Source organism: Corvus hawaiiensis, chromosome 6, assembly GCF_020740725.1.
Source record: "Corvus hawaiiensis isolate bCorHaw1 chromosome 6, bCorHaw1.pri.cur, whole genome shotgun sequence".
Classification (NCBI taxonomy): domain Eukaryota; kingdom Metazoa; phylum Chordata; class Aves; order Passeriformes; family Corvidae; genus Corvus; species Corvus hawaiiensis.
In genome coordinates, this window is record NC_063218.1 from 65650464 (window position 1) to 65663683 (window position 13220).

Consider the following 13220-nt stretch of genomic DNA (forward strand, 5'->3'; position numbering starts at 1 on the left):
GGTGTGCAGGGAGAGGTGGGGTGGGGGGACAGGAAAGGACGGGGGGGGAGGACGAGGACGGAGCACAGGTGGGGGGGGGTCAAGGTACAGAGGGGGAAAGAGGGAAGAGGAACAGGGGGAGGTAGAGGGGGAAGGAAAGGTGGGGGACGGAGGGGGAGGATTGAGGGCAGGTGGGGGGAATTGGGAGGGGAAGGGGAGCAGGGTGAGGGGGCAGGGGGGACCCGGGATGGGGGGGGGAAGGAACGGTGGAGAAGGGGAGAGAGGGTGGAGGGGTAGGGCAGGGCTGGGGTGTGTAGGGGGACAGGGAGGGGGATGGGGGGAACCGGGCTGGGGGGGAGGGAGGGGAGGGCTAGGGGGGAGAGGGAGGGGGGGGTAGGGGGGGGGAGGGTGTAGGGGGTGGGGGAGGGGAGGCAGAGGGGGGAGAACGGAGAGGGTTAGAAGAAGAGAAACAAACACAAATATAAAGGAAAAGAAATACAGAGACATAGAGATATGGAAATATAGAAATACAGAGCTCGGTCCGGCCACAACCGCTCCCACCGAGCGCCGAGGGAGCAAATGGCGGCGGGGTCGATTCCCGAGGCTTAAATCCCCTCGGCCCCGCCCCGCGCAGCCGCTCTGGGCCCCGCGCACCTGTGCGGACCCCGCCCTTCACACCTGTGCCGGCCCCGCCCCGCTCCGCCCGCGCCCGTAAATGCCGGCGGATCCGCGCCCGCTCCGCTTTGTGCGGTGAACGCTCATCCTGCTCATCCCGGGCTGCGGCGGGACCGTCGTTCGGGGCGCTGTGCGGAGCCCGGCACCGGGGGCTGCTCCCGGCGCTGCGCCGAGCCCGAGGCGCTGAGGTGGGAACGGGACCCGGGCCCGGGGATTCGGGTCCGGGTCTTGTCGGTGTCTGCTGGGGGTCCCGGGCCGAGCCGCTTGTCTCTCGGCGGGCGGGGTGCGGCTGCCGGGGCCGGAGAACTGAGGTGGGACGGGGGATGGCATTAGCGATCGGGATCGCCGCGGCTGGCAAGAGCCGCTCCGGGATTGGCGCTGGGGCCGAGCCCGGCGCTGCCGCTCCGGCTGCGGCCAGCGCGGGGCCGGGGTCCCGCCGGAGCTCCGGCTACGCTCCCGCTGCGGCCGCGGGGAGCCGGGGCCGTGCCGGTGCCGGGCCCGCCGGGAGGGCGGCGCTTCCCCGCAGCAGGCGCTGGATCGCGCCTAGAAGCGGGCGGGCCGCGGGGACCGCCCGTGCTGGCCCCGGCACCCCCCGAGGCCGCCGCTCCCTCAGCGCCGCCCGCCCTGTGGGGCGCCCCCTGGCGCAACCGGAGCGCCGGCGCTCCCGGCCCGGCCCCGCCCGCAGCCCCCGCGGGGACGCGGAGCTCCCCCAGCCCCGGCACTGCCCGGGCCGCCGCACCCCCTGCGCACAGCAGCGCCCGCCTCCCCCTGCCCCGGGGCCGCTCCCCCGGGGGCCTCCCGCCCGCCGCGGCCCCGCCCAACGAGCGCGGCTGCAGCGGGACGAGCCGCTCCGGGCCGGGCGCTGGCGCCGAGGCCGCTGCTGCCGCTCCTGCTCTGACTGCGCCCGCTGCGGGACCGGGGCCTCGCCGGGGCTCGCTGCTGCTTGAGCCGCTCATCCGATACCTGCCGGGTGAGATCTGATGCTCTCCTTCCTCTCCCCCGCTTTCTCTGGGGCTTGCACGCTCCAGTGCAAAAACCTCTGGGTTTAAAAATCCAGTGGAAACTGTTTATTCTTTATTTCCAGAGCACAGGAGATCCGGAGTGGGAATGGATACACAAAGACCACCAAGTCGAACCCTTATGTGAACGACTCATCTGTAGACTGAACCCACACCTGGGCATTCTCAGTACACTGCTCCAACCAAGCCAATCTCAGCTCCTGGCAATGTCCTGCCTGGGATAGGAATGCCAAGTGCCAGCAAGGTCATTCCTATGCAAATACAGCTCCTTCTTTTATGCTAATGCTGCTTTCCACACCAGCCCCTGCAATGGCCCCAGGGCAGAGCTCCATGGCCAGCACCTGATCATGGAACAACACAGGTGAGCAGTTGTGTGACAGCACTGAACTCTTCCCCTAACCCTGATTTCCTGCCCTTTCCAGGATTTATCCAACAGCTGTAAAGGTGCTCATTCCACGTCCCTTTCAGGGAGAAATGAGCAAGGCAAGTCCTGAGGGTTCACTTGGTCCACAGCCAAAGTTCTTCTGGAGAGTGTCAGGGCTGCTCCTGCCTGCAGAGGGGCCTTTCCCACAGGTGAGTGTTCACAGCCCAAAATCCCAGGGGCTGCTGAGGCCGGGCCAGCTTTTCTGGCCCAGAGCTGCACAGAGCTCTCAGCGACTCCTGCTCACTGCCAGGAGTGTTCCTTGGTGCTCCTTCTGTGTGTCCCAGCTGGCAGGGAACAGGGGGAAGGAGAAGGCTGGGAGGCCCAGGAAGGGAAGCAGCAGCTCTTGTGCTTTGGATTTGCAGAGAGGAGCTGTGCCTGCAGTGTCCTGCCTGTGGCACACAGCGTGCCAAACACACATCCCGGGAACGGGCACTGGGCTGCCCGGGCAGTGCTGGGATGGACATGGATAAAGGGCTGCCCGCGGCCCCTCGGCCAGGGGCTGCTCTGAACAGGCACCTGCAGATGCTTCAGCCCCGACAGACCCCACTGACACCCCAAAAATACCCCAAGGAACAGCTGGCACCGGGGAATGTCGGCACGGGCTGTTTGCAGAGGGGCTCAGACAGCAATTCCTGGTGCTGACCTCCCACACTCCTGCCAGCTATGTCCCAGCCACCCAAAATGCCTTCCCTTCCAGCCTGAGGCCATCATCCCTCAGCAGCGTTAAAGCCAAGGCAAGCTTCCCCCACAGCAATGAAATGCCAAGCAATGCCCTCAGAGATGCCTTCAAATGAAAGGCCGTCAGAGAAATCTGTTTGGATTGAGTTGGGAGTTTTTGGGGAGCCAGCTGGAACTGCACAACTGATGGAAAGCTTTCCCAGGTGGCTCCCACTGCTGGTGCCCTGAAAGCAGGGATGTGCATCCCTTTCCTGAGGGAAAAGAACTTGCAGAGGCCACTCCTGAGGCTCTGGAATGAAATCAGCTCCTGCAGGGAGAGAAGTCCTCCCGTGGGCACAGGGGCTGCCTCAGCAGGGGCTGGGAGCGCGTCCGGCCAGCGCCTTCTCCTGCTTTAAAACATCACCTGGAGCCCGAGCTCGGGGGGTGCAGGCAGCTGAATTCCAGGGAACTCTGTCAGGTGCCCCCAGGGACATTGGGGGGGGGCTGGGGGATGAGGGTTACAAACAGCAAATTCTATGGAACATGAACCTGTCCTTGCCCTGACCCTGCTGAGCTTCCCTGGAAGCTCTGCTGGTTCCTGACACACCTGGTGTTAAATAGGCAGCTCTGCATGGGAATATCCATGCTCCAGGAGGCACTGGGAGGCTATTCCAGTGGCAATTCAGCAGGGAATTCAGGGCTTGGGGTAGAATTCATCTGAACTAGCAAAGCCAAACCCCAAATCTGGGCACCACACAGGGAACAATCTTTGTGCTGCCCTGGCAGCCAAAGCCCCTGGGCTGGGCAATTTCAGCAGGCAAATGGATGGAATGATCTAAATGCCAGCATCCCCCAAAGGGACAATGCAATCACCTCCCTTTGCTCCCAAAGTGTCCACTGTGTTCCCCACAGGTGCCCCGGGGATGCCAGGGAGGTGCCTTTGCCCACAGTGCCTTTCTCCTGCCCCTCTCCAGCCCGAGGCCTCTTCTCCCTTCCCTGCCAGCTGCTGCCAAAGAAGGAGGACACAGTGAGTGCTGAGTTGACCTCCAAATAGTCCTTCCCTCACCTTGAGATGACCTGAGATTTTACTCCCACAATGTCCCCATCTGTCTCCTTCTGAGTTCCTCATTTTTTACAAGGAAGCATTCTTTCTCTGCTCTGGAGATTACCAAAAGATTTGCCCCCAAAACTTTCCCCACCTGTCCACTACCTCTTTCCTCATTTCCACCTCAATCTTTTCATTCTTTGCCCTACAGATGCTTTCAATTTTTACCCCTCCGAACTTCCCTACCTGTCCATAAGTGATTACCTCAGTTTACCCCATCAAGTGCATTCTCTCTGCTACAGATCACCTCAGATTCTACCCCCAAAATTTTCTGTACCTCTCCACCACTGAGTACTTCATTTTTACTTCAAAATACTCATTTTCTACCATGGAGATTCCCTCAAGTTTTACCCCCCAGATTTACCCACCTGTCCACAGCAATTCCCTCAGTTTACCTCAAGATGCTCCTCTCTCTCCTAGAGATGACCTCACATTTTACCCCCTCAGTTTTCCCTACCTGCCCAGTTCTGATCACCTCCTTTTTACCTCAAAACATGAGTTCTTTCTTCTACAGATGAACTCGGATTTTATTGCCAAAATGTCTATTTTGTCCCCTGTACACTGACAAGATTTTAAAACCAAAACCAGGCAGGTTATGTCTGTCTTACCCCCAAAATGTGCATTCTGTCCCCTACAAATTAGCTCAGATTTTTTCTCAAAACCACTTATGGTTCCTACATAATTACCTCAGGGTTTGCCCCCCACATTCTACCTCATCTTGACTACTGATCACCTCATTGCTTCCTCAGTATGTTCATTCTTTGCCCTACAGATCTTCCCAAGTTTTACACCCCAAATTTCCTTGTCTAGCCCCAGTGATTGCCTCAGTTTATGTCAGTGGTCACACTCTCCCTAGAGATTACCTCAAGTTTAACCCCCAAAATTTTCCTTAACTGTCCCCAATTTATTACCTCATTTTTACCAAAAGGATTCATTCTCAACCTTTAGATTATTTCAAGTTTGACCCCCCAAAATTCCCCTACCTGTCCACTACTGATTCCCTCATTCTTCCTTCAATATTTATTTCCTTTCTACCATGTAGCTTCTATCAAGATTTACCCCCAAAGTTTTCCATCTGTCTACTACTGCTTACCTCATTTTTACCTCAAAATGTTCTTTCTACAGCTTATTTAATATTATTTTTACACGTTTCCCTATCTGCCCACAACTGATTCCCTCATATTACCTCAGTGTGTTCATGCTCTCCCCTAGAGATTAGTTCAGATTTAGCCCCCAAATTTTCCCCACATGCTCAGTACTCATCACCTCATTTTTCCCTCCAAGTGTTCATTCTCTGCTCTTGAGACTTTGTCAAGTTTTGCCTCCAAACTTTTCCTTCTTTGTCTACTACTGAGTACCTCATTTTTACTCCAAAATATTCATTCTGTCCCCTACAGATTACATCAGGTTTTACCCCCCAGTTTTTCCTTCCTGTACAATATTAACTCTTTTCTGCCCCAAAAATGTGCATTCTCTCCCCTAAACATCACCTCAGCTTTTCCCTCAAAAATGCCACCTTGCTCCGCTCGACATCCCCTCCCATTTTCCTACACAAACAATTCTTGTGTCCCCTCTCAGTCACCCCAGGTTTTCAGCTAAAAATGTCTCCTCTGTCCCCTTGAAGTTATCCCAGGTTTTCCCAGTGAGGAGCTGCAAGGAATTCAGGCAGGGCCAATGACACCAGGGAACAGCTGTAAATTCAGAGGCAGAAAGAGAAGATCTACCAGGAAAGGGGAAAGGTTCAGAAAACATTTCTGCAATTAATTAATTAATAATTATTTCCAGTTCCCCACTGAGAAGAACACAACCTCACAGCTGTTAAGGCCTGACAGTTCCCTGCAGGGAGAGCTCAGCACATGTGCCCAGAGGCAATCCCAGCATCTGCAAGAAAGAAAGAAGCAGCAAAAGGTGATTTCTTCTCTTTCAAAGTTATTTCAAGTGCTCACACCCAAACCCACCTTTGCTCTTGATTCTGGCCGGGTGCATGGTGAGCAGTAGGCACAGGTCATGTCATCCATGCTGATGTGAGTGATGCCTTCTGGGGGAAAGCAGCTGATTTCCAAAGTTCCCTTCCTGCCCTGTGCCTGATCTGCACAGGAGAAAACCTCTTCCAGGAAGGGATTGTGCTCCCTCTAATCCCATTTGCCCAGTCTGTTCCATGGGGATATTGCCAGCCTGGGGCAGCAGAGGCACACGCAGCACCCAGCACTCTCTGCTCCAAGCACAGCTCTGGGCTCCTTTGCACACTGCCTCTGCCGTGGGGTTTTCTCCAGGAGAAGCCAAGGAACTGCTCATGGAAGGGTGCAGATTAAGTTAGCCCAAAGGGAAGCAAAGAATAAGTATTCCAGGAAGAGCCCTTGGGATCTGCTGGGCTGAGGTGGGAAGGGGACATTCATTCCCTGCAGGGCCAATACACAGCAACCTCCAAGCCAAAGCCCAGACTGGCAGGTGGGGTCTGACAGCAGCACTCTGACAAACCTCCTTGTCATTCTTCCCTGCAGTGACTTTTGCAAGCAAACTCTGAAGCTGACAAGCCCAGAAGCTCTGTCCCTCCACTCTGGAAGGAAAGGATACTCCCAGGGATGAGGCACATTCCCAGCAAACTCTCCCAACACAGCCTGGAGGCAGCGCTGGAGCTCGGCTGTGGGGCTGGGAAGGGCTGCCAGGAGCACGCAGCCCCCAGGTGGGGTGGCAGCAGCAAATTCCCACAGGCTGATGGCACAACAGAGAGACAAAGGCCAGCAGTGGCCACGGGAGGTGCAGGGTTAATTCTGCTCCCTGCCCTGCCCCATCCCCGCAGGAAATCTCCAAGGGGGAGAGAAACTCTCAGGGTGCCCAAAATGCAGCATCTGTCACCCTGATCCCGCTTCAACTCAGCGTGGGGGGCCAAACTCCCCCACAGGTAAACACTGAGCTGACCTGGTCAGTCTCAAACACAGCCCCAGTTCTCCCCTCCAGCCTGCTCCTGGGGCTGCTGCCACATTCCTGACAAGGTGCCAAAGGCCCCTTTGGACAGGGCTCTCTCTGTGTCTCAGGTGCTGGGCACTGCAGGGACCAGGGCAAGGACAGCCTGAAACCAGGGCTGATCCCTCTGGATTTGTGACACTCTGGGGACAACTGGGGACTTACTCCACACAACAGGCAGGACCAGGGGCCCTCCAGTGCAGTCTGGAGCCCATTGGGTTTGGCTGCTCAAACACCAAAGCTTTTGGTAAAGATGGGACAAGTTAAGTGGCTTTTCCTGTCCTGAAAGAGAGGAGAAAATGGAAATTAAGTCCACTGTGGAAGTCAAAGGCTTGTGCCTTTCACACTGCTGTTCTGATTGCTCGCTATAGGGTCTTATCCATAAAAAAATGAGAGGTGGCACCAAATAAAAGAGCTCTTTTTCAACATTTTTTCCCCTACTTTCTTTCATACATAAAAAGGATGTCCATTTTTTCTTAGTGCATTCTTTGCCTAATTTTAACAGAACCGTTTTCCTTCCAGGCCCCACTTGTGGGTTCTTCACTCCTTTGCCATGGGACTTTGGATGAAGGAAGAGAAGGATCTGTTCCACACGGGTGTCATCCTATGGGGAACACCCCCTGTACCAGCCCCAGCCTGGGCCAAGCACGCTGCCTCACTTTCCCCATTCTGGATGCTGGCTCCAATCCAGTCTGAGTTTTCTCCTGGTTTCCATGTCTAAGGACAGGAACTTGTCCTGGTCAGGGTGTAAGGCCTTAAACTGCACCTTGATCTGGGGGGCTGGGACTGGGATTCCAGCAGGGAATTCATTGTTTTACAACTAAAAATTATTCCAGGGAGCTGCTGCTTCACCACACAGTGTCAGCAAAAGAGAGAAAACACCAAAGGTGTATCCAAAAACAAGGATGAAATGATTCCTCCTGCTTTGAGTAGGACCAGAGCTAATTCTGCCCTGGAGTGACAAAGAACTTCTCCCTCAGCCCCCCAGAGGGCCCTCAAAAACCAAAGTGCAGCAGGGAAGGAAGGAAAGGCACCTGCTGGGGACAGCACAGGTCCAGCTGCTCATGGGGACTGGGAATGACTCTGGAGCCAAAAGCCCCTTCCCAGGCTGGAGGGGCTTGCCTTAAAGCACCACGTCTGGGAAGCAAAGGGCTATGGAAGAAATGGAGTGGGAATTTACAATAGTAGTAATAGCAGCAATAATAGTAATAACAGGGAAGAGCAGCAAAGGATGACACAAAAACAGGGAGGGGGGGCTGCACTTGGATACATGCAGGCAGGGTTGGGCCCCTTCTGAAAGCTTCAATCCCTGTTTTTCAGAGACTCAATCAGGGATAATGACATTTTCACAAAGCTCTCTTAAGGCACGTGAAAACCCAAGCAAGAAAATGGAATCAAAGCCTTTGTTCCACTGGCCTCATGCCCCAAATTCCAACGGGACAGACAAGTCCCTCTCCTCGCAAGGCAACGTCTCCTACCTGGATCTGTGCCTTCCCCAGCCTTTGGTGGCCGCTGTCTCCATCCTCACACACTTCCTCATCTTCCTCCTCAGCAGGCCTGGCTTCCTCATCCTGCAGAGCAAGCACAGGGACAGTCACCAGCCTGCTCATCCCAAACCTGGGCAGCAGGGATGGACTGCTGGGACCCCCTGGACAGTCACCCCTCTGCTGGGCACCATCCCTGCTCTGCAGTCCATTCCCGTTTCTGGCCTGGCATCTCCTTTGAACGGGATGTTAAACCACAACCACTTGCTCTGCTGGGTTTTGGGACATCAGAGACTCCCCCAAGGCAGTGGACAAAGCTCTTGTTCCCACAGCCTCTGCCTCCCAAAGCCCTGCTAGGGCCAGGCAGAGCAAAGGAAACCCCTCAGTTCCTGCTGGAATTTTCCTCTTGTGCCTGTAAACCCAGGGAAATCGTGGCTGCCCCATCCCTGGAAATGTCCGAGGCCAGACTGGATGGGCCTTGGAGCACCCTGGGCTAGTGGATGGAATGGCAGGGGATGGAACGAGGTGATCCATAAGGCCCCTTCCATCCCCAACCATTCCGCAAGTCCAGGATGATTCCATGACCTCTCCATGTGTTCATTTTGCATTTGCAATTTCCTCTCAAATTTAAATTCTCAAATTCAGATGATTTGTTAAAGGAATAATTTTTAAATTATACCAGGAATAAAAAGGGAAGCATCAAACATACAAGAATCATTCCTACACCCACCAAACCATTCTTAACTGGAAGCTTATTCCCTCATCTCTGCCCTTGTTTTGCTTTCCTGGAAAACCTTGTGATCCCAGCGTCTCTCAGAGAGACGTACTGGCATTACTGGAAGGTTTGCTCTCTCAGAGAGCCAGGGGGGTTTACAGCACTTGTTCCTCTGCATCTTTATCCTTTAACCAGCTTTCCCCCAGAACAGCGCTGTAGGAGCAGTTTGGAATTACTACAAATGGATCAGGTTCCCATTTTTTCCTCACTCTTTTCCAACTACTTCAATATTCTCGGCATTAACCTCAAATGAGCCCTGGAAAACATCAATCAGAGGAGCATCTTGAAAAGAGAAAACCACATCCAACAGCAGCCAAAAAAATCCCATTCCAATTCTTACCTGGTCTCCAAGTGCTCCTGCCAAGAGCCCCTAACAGCCATTCCCATTCCATGAAGGTGAGGAGGCACTTTTGGACGTGTTCTTTGCTGTGGGATGGGACGACAGAATGAATCCAGAGGGTCTTTGTGTCCCTTCCATGATTCCATGGTATGATCATCATCTATCCCACCCCAACCCCCCACTCTAGGACCCCCGCTGGAGGAGGGGGCCCACCCTGACCTCCAGCCCCGACTCCCCCCGGTGACCCCCAGTGTGATGTGTGGAAAGCCGGAGCCCCGGCGCTGTTTTTGTACTGCACGGGGGACCCGCCGAGCGGGCCCGGCCCGTGTGGGGCTCCAGCGAGGGCAGGGGCGCCGGGCTCCGGCCCTCTGGGCTTTATTCTCCGGCGCCCCGAGCCCCGCGGCTGCGGGGGAAAGAGGGAAAGGGGAGGGGAAAGGGAAGGGGAAAGGGAAGGCTAGTTGGGGGGGAAGATGGTGGACAAAGGAGGGGTAGAGGGAGAACAGAGGGGGGTCAGGGACAGGTGAAGAAGGAGGGGTGTGGGTGGACCCGGGATGTGCAGGGTAACAGAGAAAAGGGGTGCAGAAGGCTGGCGAGGTGGGAGAAGAAGAGAGGGGTGGGAGAGAGAAAGAAACTGGGGGGGTAGGAATGCGGAGATAAGCGGGGAAAGAAGGAGGAGAAGGGCAGGAGAAAAAGGGGGAGGAAAGAGGGAGAGCGGGGGCCTCACCCGGGCCACGCCGGGGGAGCCCGGCCCGGCCGCAGCCTCCCCGAGCTCTGAGGGAGCAAATGGCGGCGGGGGCGATTTCGGGGGCTTAAATCACCTCGGCCCCGCCCCGCGCAGCCGCCCTGGGACCCCGCGCACCTGTGCGGACCCCGCCCCGCGCACCTGAGCCGGGCCCGGCCCCGCCCCTGAAGCCGCCCCCGGCCCCGCCCGGCCCCGCCCGGGACCGCCCCAGAGCCCCGGCCCCGCCCGGCCCCGGGGCCCGCCCTGCCCGGCACGGGGGCGGCTCCATCGCTCGGGGCCCCGCCCCTCTCTGCCGGGCCGGACCCGCCCCGCGCACCGGGGCCGCACCGGGGCCGCTCCCGGGACCGGGACGGGGAGAAGTCGCTCCGGGACGGGCGCTGGGGCCGAGTCCGCGGCTGCCGCTCCTGCTCCGGCTGCGGCCCCGCCGCGGCCCCGGAACCCCCAAACCCCACCGGTCCTCGCAGCGCCAGCGCAATTTTTTTGGAATTTTTTTGTCCAGCGTAGGCAGGGAATTCTGATGGAGAAACCCCAAAGCTAAAGGATATGGGGTCTGTGGGGGGGAGGGGGGGTGGGTGGGAGATGGTGTGGGTCGGGTCTGGCTTGAATTAAAAACGCATTGGGAAAAATAAATCTGTGGAACAACTCATTTCCTCTTCCAGACTGGCTTCTGTGTGACCGGCTGGGATTCCAACTGCTCCCATGGGATTTGCAACCTGTGGGGCTCTAATGAGCTGAACATAATGGGAAAACTCTGGATCGGGCAGTGTCCCAAAGGTCTGGCAGTACCCAGCATTCCTGGCTGGAATTTGGGGATCCCAGCACAGCCCCTCTGTAGTGTCCCTGTGGACCTGGCACTGCCTGCCATCCCTGACCAGGGCTTGGGGGTTCCAGCACAGCCCCCCCAGCACATCCTGCTGCTTCCTCAAGTCCTCTTTAACCAGGATAATTTTTTGGGGTGGGGGCACCCAAATCCATCAGAATTGACTTTAACCAATTTGGGGGGAATCTTCCCTCTCCCTTCCTTACTGAATTCCCGCTGCCAAAATGCAGCCTGAGGCTCAGCTCCCCATTTCCTCAATCTCTCCAAGGAATTGCACTTGGATTTCCTAATCCAGCAGGGCAGCAATGCTGTTCTCCTCACTGTATATCTTAATTGCAGTAATTGCTTAAGAAATAATTGAAAGAAATTAAAATAATGAAGGGAAAATAAAGAAGAGCTGCCAGCTCCAACCAAGGAGTGCTCAAGCCCCTTCTCAATGATTTGCTTTAATTAACCAATGTAAATGAACCAATTAAAACCACATTGACATGGTTTTATTCTTTTTAATCAGGTTCTAGAGGAAATATTGCAGAATAGTGTCGTGGTTTAGCACAGAAAAAAAAACCCCAAACCCAACAAATAGAAAAGAACCTTTTTAACCCCAAAACTCTTCTAGGAGATCCACAGGGCTGGGCTGCACTGCACCCCCAAACCGAGGAGAACTGGGAGCAAAGACAAACCCAGACTGAGAGTCCCAGGAGATTAGTGCAGTTTCTGCCAGCCAAAACAATCCTCGGTCTGAACAGACACCTGTGAATCCCAGGAACCTGGGATGTCATCAATATCCTTAGGGACCTTGTTATTAAAAGCAGATTTCCATGGAGAATTAACGAAATACAGAAAATTAAATGGAAATGTAAAGGAACAGCTCTCCCAAGCCAGTAGGTTGCAGCATCCAAAAGAAAATGAACAGAAGATTATGGATTGGGACCATCAGCAATCCCAAATCCCTCGTGTGGAACACCACTCTGCTTTGGTTTATCAATCACCACTTCTCTTAGTGGACAAGCCCTTCAGCTTTGCTTCCAATTCATCGATTTCCCAGCTGTGGACACTGAGATTCTACTGCACCGTGTCCATGGCGGGTTCCAGGAAAACACGCAGGGTATGCTCCTCTGGGAATGCTGCCCAGGAAGCACACTGACCTCATCTGTGCCTGCAGCCCAGAGGGAATCTCTTCCCAACAGCTCCAGCTGTGCTCGGTGTGTCCTGATGGTTTCCACGCTGACACACCACAGCTTCCTCCGCCTGCTGCCTTAGGAAGTATCCCTAAGGTGACACCAAGAAAGGACTCTCTTATGAACACAGAGTCTTGGGATGCAGGGGAAGAAAAGGAGTTTTCAGTCTTTAGCATCTCCCACCCCGTCGACACTGACAGCAAACACGGCTTCAGCCTCGGCCAGACACGGAGAGCCAGAGGTTTTACAGATCCTGGTCTCATCTCGGCCCTTCCACAGGTACAATCTGACAGGGAGAGGGAAGGAACAGGTCATGATGGACAGCCTGCTCCCAGAAAATCATCCTAATCCATAAAAGATTAAACAGAGCTGTACGAACTGCCCGGGACGTTCATTTCCCTGCGGACTGAGGGCTCAGAGTGGCGCTGAGCTGAAGCACAGGCTGGGCCTGCCATGGACAGACTATGGAAGCCCAAGAAGTAAAAGCTACTCGGCCAATTCCATAAAACATTCCAAAACCAGCCTCCTGGGATATGACCATCTCTTGTCTCACCTGGTGGTGGAAGCACGAGCAATGATCTCCCCTTCAACGGGTTTTTGGGATCTGCAGCGACACGTTAGCTGCCTGCTGTTATTGGGAATGTGATCAATAACAGAGATATTTCTCGTAAAGAAAACTGGATGAGCAAAAAGCGATGTTGTTTCCTCACAACTGCCCTTAACTCACAGAATCTGAAGGCCTTTGTGATGCCTGTGACTCATGAAGCTCATGACGGACCTAGAAGGGATATATGGCCTATATATGGCCTTGTATCTCCCTAAGAAATCTGTTACTTTTACACCTGAACAGTTAGCATACTTATCCTACTATAAAATGCATAACACATGCATAAAGATGTATAAATCCAAGCAGAACCCAAGTATAATATGATGTCTTACATTTTTCAGCTATTCCATTAAGGCTTCTCCCAGAAGTGTTTATCTCAACTTACACAAATCAAGGGGAAACCCAACACTCCAATCTCTGTCCTTCATTACAGCAACCTCTCTGTGCAAAA

The 13220-nt window shown here is 54.9% G+C and overlaps 1 long non-coding RNA gene across 4 annotated transcripts; it reads left to right on the forward strand.

The window, feature by feature from the left end:
- The first annotated feature begins 751 nt into the window (after positions 1–751).
- On the forward strand, positions 752–6554 carry LOC125327411. 4 transcript variants are annotated; one of them, XR_007204208.1, is made up of 6 exons: positions 752–842; positions 1739–2034; positions 2142–2246; positions 3667–3781; positions 5645–5767; positions 6361–6545. It is a non-coding gene; the product is annotated as an uncharacterized LOC125327411 (long non-coding RNA). The 4 variants fall into 4 exon arrangements; XR_007204205.1 differs by lacking the exon at positions 752–842 and adding an exon at positions 1432–1624 and having other exon boundaries at positions 6361–6554; XR_007204206.1 differs by lacking the exons at positions 752–842; positions 6361–6545 and adding an exon at positions 1430–1624 and having other exon boundaries at positions 5645–5746.
- Positions 6555–13220: the final 6666 nt, after the last annotated feature.